General features: G+C 44.1%; 2 non-coding genes across 2 annotated transcripts; both read left to right on the top strand.

Moving 5' to 3' along the window:
- Positions 1-3,113: 3,113 nt before the first annotated feature.
- On the top strand, positions 3,114-3,185 carry trnaq-uug (transfer RNA glutamine (anticodon UUG)). Its single transcript has one exon. It is a non-coding gene; the product is annotated as a tRNA-Gln (tRNA).
- Positions 3,186-9,483: 6,298 nt separating this feature from the next.
- Positions 9,484-9,555, top strand: trnaq-uug (transfer RNA glutamine (anticodon UUG)). The gene has a single exon. It is a non-coding gene; the product is annotated as a tRNA-Gln (tRNA).
- Positions 9,556-9,676: the final 121 nt, after the last annotated feature.

The raw sequence follows: 9,676 nt of genomic DNA, 5'->3' as shown, positions 1-9,676 counted from the left end.
TCAATAAAATGTAATAAAAACATTTCATCTGCGCCAGTTCCTTATTACAAAACCTCCTGTCCCTATTTTGTCACACTTCTGTGCCAACTTTTCTGCAATAAATTGCTCTGTCAATAATAATAATGATAAAGGGAACTCTCTATGTCACCAGTTGGTGCCACTGCAGCCGTCCAGATTTACCTGCCCCAGCTTCTCATTGTCCACCATTCTCTGGTTCAACCCACTGTAGCTACCTGGCATATTATTCTAAGCTTTGTTGTAAACCACAATGTGGGGACTTTAAAATGGGGACCCAATGACGTCTGGAAGCCCTACACCAATTATCCCCAACTTCGTAACCTGTTACATAAGTTACATAAGAATCAGGAGCTTCGTTTGACTGCACAGCAGATTGCTCAACATTTTCTTTGCAAGCTGCATTCGGCTGGCATACTTGTTGAAATTGAAAGCAGTGCTTCTTGAAACGTAGGCATTGCACTTCGTATTCTCGAAAAAAGTTAACAATTGCTTATCTTTCGTGCAGCAGTGCCTTGCAAAGATTATTCACATTTTACCTGGCAGTACTGCAATGCAAGCTGCCATGAGCAGTGTGAAAAAGAAGCTGAGATTTGTGAACCGATAGCCATCAAGGCAGCTGCGTGATTTGCACAGAACCGAGGCTTAGCAGAGGGGCAAGTGGGCAAGCTGAAGTTAAGGATGAGACCAGACCAAGACAAAGTATAATGGTGGAGACGGTAATGTTGTTGATTTTAAGAAAAGATTCTAATGAATTCTTCAGCGACGGTTGCATGATGTAATGGTGACCACTCTGGACTTTGAGTCCAGCGATCCAAGTTCAAATCTTGGTGGAACCTGAATTCTTGTTGTCCCAGCTGCTGGAAATTTGGGACATACAAGCTTGGCATCTGCATACCAACCACGGTTACGGGACCATTTGCTGCCTGAATCACTGACGGTTGATTTATTGTTCTCGACATCAGATGATAGGCTGAACCTCTCATTCGCAGTTCCAAATAAGCGGGTGAGAAAGATGTGTATTGTCCAGTGCTTCGTTTGACTGCACAGCAGATTGCTCAACATCTTCTTTGCAAGCTGCATTCGGCTGGCATACTTGTTGAAATTGAAAGCAGTGCTTCTTGAAACGTAGACATTGCACTTCGTATTCTCGAAAAAAGTTAACAATTGCTTATCTTTCGTGCAGCAGTGCCTTGCAAAGATTATTCACATTTTACCTGTCAGGACTGCAATACAAGCTGCTATGAGCAGTGTGAAAAAGAAGCAGAGATTTGTGAACCGATAGCCATCAAGGCAGCTGTGTGATTTACTCAGAACCGAGGCTTAGCAGAGGGGCAAGTGGGCAAGCTGAAGTTAAGGATGAGACCAGGCCGAGACAAAGTATAATGGTGGTGTGATCAAATACTCCATTCATCACTGCCTGTGACTGTGGTTGGTTTCAGGTTTCAGTTCCCTTACCTCAGCTCCATCTCCTCACCATTGTATTGTATATTGTAATGTATTGTGTGTAGGGCTCCGCCCATACCTGGCCCCTATGTAAGCAAGCTCAGTCTGGCCTCATATCCAGTACTGCAGACCTCCAGATGGAAGACACCTCTCTCCACTGTGTGTTACCTTCTAAGTTAATAAAAGCCTTGTTTTATTTCACTAACATCGAGTCTCAGAATTATTGAGGCACATCAGGTGGAGATGGTAATGTTGTTGATTTTGAAAAAAGAATCTAAAGAACTTTTCTGTAACGGATCCATGGTGTAAGGGTAAGCACTCGGGACTCTAAATCCAGCGATCTGAATTCAAATCTTGGCAGAACCTAAATTCTTCTTGTCCAAGCTGCTGGAAATTAGGGACATACAAGCTTGGCATTTGCATACCAACTACGGTGACTGGACCGTTTGCTGCCTGAATCAATGACGGTTGATTTATTGTTCTCGACATCAGATGATAGGCTCAACCTCTCATTCCCAGTTCCAAATAAGCGGGGAAGAAAGATATGTGTTGTCCAGTGCTTCGTTTGACTGCACAGCAGATTCCTCAACATTTTCTTTGCAAGCTGCATTCGGCTGGCATACTTGTTGAAATTGAAAGCAGCGCTTCTTGAATCGTAGGCATTGCACTTCGTATTCTCGAAAAAAGTTAACAATAGCTTATCTTTCGTGCAGCAGTGCCTTGCAAAGATGATTCACATTTTAACTGGCAGGACTGCAATACAAGCTGCTATGAGCAGTGTGAAAAAGAAGCAGAGATTTGTGAACCGATAGCCATCAAGGCAGCTGTGTGATTTACTCAGAACCGAGGCTTAGCAGAGGGGCAAATGGGTAAGCTGAAGTTAAGGATGAGACCAGGCCGAGACAAATTACAATGGTGGAGACGGTAATGTTGTTGATTTTGAGGAAAGAATCTAATGAAATCTTCAGCAACGGTTCCATGGTGTAATGGTGAGCCCTCTGGACTTTGAATCCACCAAGCCGAGTTCAAATTCTCGCTGGAACCTGAATTCGTGTTGTCCCAGCTGCTGGAAATTTGGGACATACAAGCTTGGCATCTTCATAACAACCACGATTACGGGACCGTTTGCTGCCTGTATTAATGACGGTTGATTTATTGATCTCGACATCAGATGATAGGCTCAACCTCACATTCCCAGTTCCAAATGAAGAGGGGGAGAAAGATGTGTGTTGTCCAGTGCTTCGTTTGACTGAACAGCAGAATGCTCAACATTTTCTTTGCAAGCTGCATTCGGCTGGCATATTTGCTGAAATTGAAAGCAGTGCTTCTTGAAACGTAGGCATTGCACTTCGTATTCTCGAAAAAAGTTAACAATTGCTTATCTTTCGTGCAGCAGTGCCTTGCAAAGATTATACTCATTTTACCTGGCAGGACTGCAATACAATCTGCCATGAGCAGTGTGAAAAAGAAGCTGAGATTTGTGAACCGATAGCCATCAAGGCAGCTGTGTGATTTGCTCAGAACCGAAGCTTAGCAGAGGGGCAAGTGGGCAAGCTGACGTTAAGGATGAGACCAGGCCGAGACAAAGTACAATGGTGGAGATGGTAATGTTGTTGATTTTGAGAAAAGAATCTAGGGAACTGTTACGCAAAGGTTCTATGGTGCAATGGTAAGCACTCTGGGCTTTGAATCCAACGATCCGAGTTCAAATCTCGGTGGAACCTGAATTCTTATTGTCCCAGCTGCTGGAAATTTGGGACATACAAGCTTGGCATCTGCATACCAACCACGGTTACGGGACCGTTTGCTGACTGAATCAATGACGGTTGATTTATTGTTCTCGACATCAGATGATAGGCTCAACCTCTCATTCCCAGTTCCAAATAAGCCGGGGAGAAAAATGTGTGTTGTCCAGTGCTTCGTTTGACTGCACAGCAAATTGCTCAACATTTTCTTTGCAAGCTACATTCGGCTGGCATACTTGTTGAAATTGAAAGCAGTGCTTCTTGAAACGTAGACATTGCACTTCGTATTCTCGAAAAAAGTTAACAATTGCTTATCTTTCGTGCAGCAGTGCCTTGCAAAGATTATTCACATTTTCCCTGGCAGGACTGCAATACAAGCTGCTATGAGCAGCGTGAAAAAGAAGCAGAGATTTGTGAACCGATAGCCATCAAGGCAGCTTTGTGATTTACTCAGAACCGAGCCTTAGCAGAGGGGCAAGTGGGCAAGCTGAAGTTAAGGATGAGACAAGACCGAGACAAAGTATAATGGTGGCGACGGTAATGTTGTTCATTTTAAGAAAAGATTCTAATGATTTTTTCAGCAAAGGTTCCATGGTGTAATGGTGACCACTCTGGACTTTGAATCCAGCGATGCGAGTTTAAATCTCGGTGGAACCAGATTGCTTGTTGTCCCAGCTGCTGGAAATTTGGGACATACAAGCTTGGCATCTGCATACCAACCACGGTTACGGGACCGTTTGCTGCCTGAATCAATGACGGTTGATTTATTGTTCTCGACATCAGAGGATAGGCTCAACCTCTCATTCCCAGTTCCAAATAAGCGGGGAAGAAAGATATGTGTTGTCCAGTGCTTCGTTTGACTGCACAGCAGATTCCTCAACATTTTCTTTGCAAGCTGCATTCGGCTAGCATATTTGTTGAAATTGAAAGCAGTGCTTCTTGAAACGTAAGCATTGCACTTCGTATTCTCGAAAAAAGTTAACAATTGCTTATCTTTCGTGCAGCAGTGCCTTGCAAAGATTATTCACATTTTACCTGGCAGGACTGCAATACAAGCTGCTATGAGCAGTGTGAAAAAGAAGCAGAGATTTGTGAACCGATAGCCATCAAGGCAGCTGTGTGATTTACTCAGAACCGAGGCTTAGCAGAGGGGCAAGTGGGCAAGCTGAAGTTAAGGATGAGACCAGGCCGAGACAAAGTATAATGGTGGTGTGATCAAATACTCCATTCATCACTGCCTGTGACTGTGGTTGGTTTCAGGTTTCAGTTCCCTTACCTCAGTTCCGTCTCCTCACCATTGTATTGTATATTGTAATGTATTGTGTGTAGGGCTCCGCCCATACCTGGCCCCTATGTAAGCAAGCTCAGTCTGGCATCATATCCAGTACTGCAGACCTCCAGATGGAAGATACCTCTCTCCACTGTGTGTTACCTTCTAAGTTAATAAAAGCCTTGTTTTATTTCACTAACATCGAGTCTCGGAACTATTGAGGCACATCAGGTGGAGATGGTAATGTTGTTGATTTTGAGAAAAGAATCTAAAGAACTTTTCTGTAACGGATCCATGGTGTAAGAGTGAGCACTCGCGACTCTGAATCCAGCGAGCTGAATTCAAATCTTGGCAGAACCTAAATTCTTCTTGTCCCAGCTGCTGGAAATTAGGGACATACAAGCTTGGCATTTGCATACCAACCACGGTGACTGGACCGTTTGCTGCCTGAATCAATGACGGTTGATTTATTGTTCTCGACATCAGGATGATTGGCTCAACCTCTCATTCCCAGTTCCGAACAAGCGGGGCAGAAAGATGTGTATTGTCCAGTGCTTCGTTTGACTGCACAGCAGATTGCTCAATATTATCTTTGCAAGCTGCATTCGGCTGGCAGACTTGTTGAAATTGAAAGCAGTGCTTCTTGAAACGTAGACATTGCACTTCGTATTCTCGAAAAAAGTTAACAATTGCTTATCTTTCGTGCAGCAATGCCTTGCAAAGATTATTCACATTTTCCCTGGCAGGACTGCAATACAAGCTGCTATGAGCAGTGTGAAAAAGAAGCAGAGATTTGTGAACCGATAGCCATCAAGGCAGCTGTGTGATTTACTCAGAACCGAGCTTTAGCAGAGGGGCAAGTGGGCAAGCTGAAGTTAAGAATGAGACCAGACCGAGACAAAGTATAATGGTGGAGACGGTAATGTTGTTCATTTTAAGAAAAGATTCTAATGATTTTTTCAGCAAAGTCTCCATGGTGTAATGGTGACCCCTCTGGACTTTGAATCCAGCGATCCGAGCTCAAATCTCGGTGGAACATGAATTATTGTTGTCCCAGCTGATGAAATTTGGGACATACAAGCTTGGTATCTGCATACCAACCACGGTTACGGGACCGTTTGCTGCCTGAATCAATGACGGTTGATTGATTGTGCTCGACATCAGATGATAGGCTCAACCTCTCATTCCCAGTTCCAAATAAGAGGGGGAGAAAGATGTGTGTTGTCCAGGGCTTCGTTTGACTGCACAGCAGAATGCTCAACATTTTCTTTGCAAGCTGCATTCGGCTGGCATACTTGCTGAAATTGAAAGCAGTGCTTCTTGAAACGTAGGCATTGCACTTCGTATTCTTCGAAAAAAGTTAACAATTGCTTATCTTTCGTGCAGCTGTGCCTTGCAAAGATTATACTCATTTTACCTGGCAGGACTGCAATGCAATCTGCCATGAGCAGTGTGAAAAAGAAGCTGAGATTTGTGAACCGATAGCCATCAAGGCAGCTGTGTGATTTACTCAGAACCGAGGCTTAGCAGAGGGGCAAGTGGGCAAGCTGAAGTTAAAGATGAGACCTGGCCGAGACAAAGTATAATGGTGGAGACGGTAATGTTGTTGATTTTAAGAAAAGATTCAAATAAATTTATCAGCAAAGGTTCCATGGTGTAATGGTAAGCATTCTGGGCTCTGAATCCAGCAATCCGAGTTCAAATCTCGGTGGAACCTGAATTATTGTTGTCCCAGCTGCGGGAAATTTGGGACACACAAGATTGGCATCTACATACCAACCACGGTTACGGGCCTGTTTGCTGCCTCAATCGATGACGGTTGATTTATTGTTCTGGACATCAGATGATAGGCTCAACCTCTCATTCCCAGTTCCAAATAAGAGGGGGAGAAAGATGTGTGCTGTCCAGTGCTTCGTTTGACTGCACAGCAGAATGCTCAACATTTTCTTTGCAAGCTGCATTCGGCTGGCATACTTGCTGAAATTGAAAGCAGTGCTTCTTGAAAAGTAGGCATTGCACTTCGTATTCTTCGAAAAAAGTTAACAATTGCTTATCTTTCGTGCAGCTGTGCCTTGCAAAGATTATACTCATTTTACCTGGCAGGGCTGCAATGCAATCTGCCATGAGCAGTGTGAAAAAGAAGCTGAGATTTGTGAACCGATAGCCATCAAGGCAGCTGTGTGATTTGCTCAGAACCGAAGCTTAGCAGAGGGGCAAGCTGAAGTTAAGGAAGAGACCAGGCCGAGACAAAGTATAATGGTGGAGATGGTAATGTTGTTGATTTTGAGAAAAGAATCTAGGGAACTGTTTAGCAAAGGTTCCATGGTATAATGGTAAGCACTCTGGCCTCTGAATCCAGTGATCCAAGTTCAAATCTCGGTGGAACCTGAATTATTGTGCTGGAAATTTGGGACATACAAGATTGGCATCTGCATACCAACCACGGTTACGGGACTGTTTGCTGCCTGAATCGATGACGGTTGATTTATTGTTCTGGACATCAGATGAGAGACTCAAACTCTCATTCCCAGTTCCAAATAAGCGGGGGAGAAAGATGTGTATTGTCCAGTGCTTCATTTCACTGCACAGCAGATTGCTCAACATTTTCTTTGCAAGCTGCATTCGGCTGGCATACTTGTTGAAATTGAAAGCAGTGCTTCTTGAAACGTAGACATTGCACTTCGTATTCTCGAAAAAAGTTAACAATTGCTTATCTATCGTGCAGCAGTGCCTTGCAAAGATTATTCACATTTTACCTGGCAGGACTGCAATACAAGATGCTATGAGCAGTGTGAAAAAGAAACAGAGATTTGTGAACCGATAGCCATCAAGGCAGCTGTGCGATTTAGACAGAACCGAGGCTCAGCAGAGGGGCAAGTGGGCAAGCTAAAGTTAAGGATGAGACCTGGCCGAGAAAATGTATAATGGTGGAGACGGTAATGTTGTTGATTTTAAGGAAAGATTCAAATAAATTTATCAGCAAAGGTTCCATGGTGTAATGGTAAGCACTCTGGGCTCTGAATCCAGCGATCCGAGTTCAAATTTCGGTGGAACCTGAATTATTGTTGTCCCTGCTGCTGAAATTTGGGACACACAAGCTTGGTATCTGCAGATCAACCAAGGTTACGGGACCATTTGCTGCCTGAATCAATGACAGTTGATTTATTGTTCTCGATATCAGATGATAGGCTCAATCTCTCATTCCCAGTTCCAAATAAGAGGGGGAGAAAGATGTGTGTTGTCCAGTGCTTCGTTTGACTGCACAGCAGAATGCTCAACATTTTCTTTGCAAGCTGCATTCGGCTGGCATACTTGCTGAAATTGAAAGCAGTGCTTCTTGAAACGTAGGCATTGCACTTCGTATTCTCGAAAAAATTTAACAATTGCTTATCTTTCGTGCAGCAGTGCCTTGCAAAGATTATACTCATTTTACCTGGCAGGACTGCAATGCAATCTGCCATGAGCAGTGTGAAAAAGAAGCTGAGATTTGTGAACCGATAGCCATCAAGGCAGCTGTGTGATTTGCTCAGAACCGAAGCTTAGCAGAGGGGCCAGTGGGCAAGCTGACGTGAAGGATGAGACCAGGCCGAGACAAAGTATAATGGTGGAGATGGTAATGTTGTTGATTTTGAGAAAAGAATGTAGGGATTGTTCAGCGAAGGTTGCATGGTGTAATGGTAAGCACTCTGGGCTCTGAATCTAGCGATCCGAGTTCAAATCTCGGTGAAACCTGAATTATTGTTGTCCCAGCTGCTGAAATTTGGGACACACAAGCTTGGTATCTCCATACCAACCAAGGTTACGGGACCGTTTGCTGCCTGAACCAATGACGGTTGATTTATTGTTCTCGACATCAGATGATGGGCTCAACCTCTCATTCCCAGTTCCAAATAAGAGGGGGAGAAAGATGTGTGTTGTCCAGTGCTTCGTTTGACTGCACAGCAGAATGCTCAACATTTTCTTTGCAAGCTGCATTCGGCTGGCATACTTGCTGAAATTGAAAGCAGTGCTTCTTGAAAAGGAGGCATTGCACTTCGTATTCTTCGAAAAAAGTTAACAATTGCTTATCTTTCGTGCAGCTGTGCCTTGCAAAGATTATACTCATTTTACCTGGCAGCGCTGCAATGCAATCTGCCATGAGCAGTGTGAAAAAGAAGCTGAGATTTGTGAACCGATAGCCATCAAGGCAGCTGTGTGATTTGCTCAGAACCGAAGCTTAGCAGAGGGGCAAGCTGAAGTTAAGGAAGAGACCAGGCCGAGACAAAGTATAATGGTGGAGATGGTAATGTTGTTGATTTTGAGAAAAGAATCTAGGAAACTCTTTCGCAAAGGTTCCATGGTGTAATGGTAAGCCCTCTGGGCTCTGAATCCAGTGATCCAAATTCAAATCTCGGTGGAACCTGAATTCTTTTTGTCCCAGCTGCTGGAAATTTGGGACATGCAAGCTTGGCATCTTCATAACAACCACGGTTACGGGCCCGTTTGCTGCCTGGATCAATGACGGTTGGTTTATTGTTCTCGACATCAGATGATAGGCTCAACCTCTCATTCCCAGTTCCAATTAAGAGGAGGAGAAAGATGTGTGTTGTCCAGTGCATCGTTTGACTGCACAGCAGAGTGTTCAACATTTCCTTTCCAAGCTGCATTCGGCTGGCATGCTTGCTGAAATTGAAAGCAGTGCTTCTTGAAACGTAGACATTGCACTTCGTATTCTCGAAAAAAGTTAACAATTGCTTATCTTTCGTGCAGCAGTCCCTTGCAAAGATTATACTCATTTTACCTGGCAGGACTGCAATGCAATCTGCCATGAGCAGTGTGAAAAAGAAGCTGAGATTTGTGAACCGATCGCCATCAAGGCAGCTGTGTGATTTGCTCAGAACCGAAGCTTAGCAGAGGGGCAAGTGGGCAAGCTGACGTTAAGGATGAGACCAGGCCGAGACAAAGTATAATGGTGGAGATGGTAATGTTGTTGATTTTGAGAAAAGAATCTACGGACTGTTCAGCGAAGGTTCCATGGTGTAATGGTGAGCACTCTGGACTTTGATTCCAGCGATCCGAGTTCAAATCTCGGTGGAACCTGAATTCTTGTTGTCCCAGCTGCTGAAATTTGGGACATACAAGCTTGGTATCTGCATACCAACCAAGGTTACGGGACCGTTTGCTGCCTGAATCAATGACGGTTGATTTATTGTACACGACA

Source organism: Somniosus microcephalus, unplaced genomic scaffold (assembly GCF_052327205.1).
Source record: "Somniosus microcephalus isolate GS21.2 unplaced genomic scaffold, FLI_Smic_1.0 unresolved_chr4, whole genome shotgun sequence".
Lineage (NCBI taxonomy): Eukaryota > Metazoa > Chordata > Chondrichthyes > Squaliformes > Somniosidae > Somniosus > Somniosus microcephalus.
This window is presented reverse-complemented; position numbering and strand designations above follow the sequence as displayed.